Here is a 1,598-nt window from a genome sequence, read left to right as displayed (position 1 = left end):
CTTACAATTTTCAAATTTATCTATTTTACATTTTTCAAATTTCAATATCTTACATTTTTCAAATTTCTCTATTTTATATTTTTTCAAATTTCTTTTTCTTACATTTTTTATATTTTTATATTTTACATTGTTCAAATTTCTCTGTTTTACATTTTTCAAATTTCTCTATCTTACATTGTTCAAATTTCTCTATTTAACATTTTGAAATTTCTTTATTTAACATTTTTCTCTTTTCATTGTTCAAATTTGTCTATTTTACATTTTTCAAATTTCTCTATTTAATATTTTTCAAATTTCTCTATTTTATATTTTTCAAATTTCTCTATTTTAAATTTTTCAAAATATCTCTCTTTTACATTTTTCAAAATTTCTCTATTTTACTTTTTTCAAAATTTCTCTATTTTACATTTTTCAAATTTCTGTATTTAACATTTTGAAATTTCTCTATATTACATTTTTCAAATTTATCTATTTTACATATTTCAAATTTCTTTATCTTACATTTTCATATTTTTCTATTTTACATTGTCCAAATTATATACATTTTGATAAAACAAACCGAACAAGAGAAAAAAAAATTATTGAATTAAAATAAAATACATAACATTGGATGGAATAAAACATATCATTACCAAATGATAAATATAATTTCAATAAATATAATTCATATAATTCAATAAATATAATTTCCTCTTTCTGCGATTAAAGGGTTTAATTAGTTGGGGCAAGACTAGAAGAAATTATGTGCCAGTTTATAAATGAAATCCCGTACAGTGTAATTCGGTGGGCATTTTTGAAATTCAAGTGTAATATGGATATTTACTAACAATCCGGAGGCATTTGTTTTTAAGCAATTGTATTATTTTATATTGGTTCAACCAGAAAGCTCCATTAATATATGTTTAGCTCTTATGTGTTTAGTGAAGAAATTAAGCGTCAGTTTATATGAATAATACTGTATGGTGTTTGTATTTAATTCAGAGTGCAGTTTAGATATTCTAGAGTAATATGGACAGTTATTAACTATTCGAAGGCATTTTTTGTGAAATACTTGTATTTTGTTTTTAAGTGAGAAGATGGTCGGGGAGTGCAGTCAGAAAATAAACCAATAATTATTTATTCTTGCCGACGATTCGACGTGGATTTCATGTTTTCATCATCAGCCTGAATTAGTTAAGGGTTAAAAAAACAAAAAAGAGGTTACAACCATCATTCAGAGAAACATAATAATTAAAAGAAATAATAAACTAAAACATTTGGTAAAATACATAGTAATGAATTGAAAATAAAATAGTTGATAAAACCATGGAATTAGACAGTAATAGATTGATAATAATGATTGATAAGATATATAATTTTATAGAGGAAAGAAGCTATATACAAGATAAGATATGTAAGTGGTGTCTAGAAAGACTGAAAAACAATTATATTCATATATAAGTTACTTACCCATTGTAATTGTATCACATATTTCATTTTTCTTTCATGAAGGTCATTAGTTGATTCAAGATGTTGTTGAGTTTTTTAGACATTACTTATATATCTTACCTTATACATATCCTCCTATACCCAGCTATATAATATTACACTTCACTCGC

This window comes from Halyomorpha halys, unplaced genomic scaffold (assembly GCF_000696795.3).
Source record: "Halyomorpha halys isolate HHAL.00 unplaced genomic scaffold, Hhal_1.1 Scaffold1304.1, whole genome shotgun sequence".
NCBI classification, from domain to species: Eukaryota; Metazoa; Arthropoda; class Insecta; order Hemiptera; family Pentatomidae; genus Halyomorpha; species Halyomorpha halys.
The sequence above is the reverse complement of the archived record's forward strand: the minus strand, read 5'-3'. Positions refer to the sequence as shown.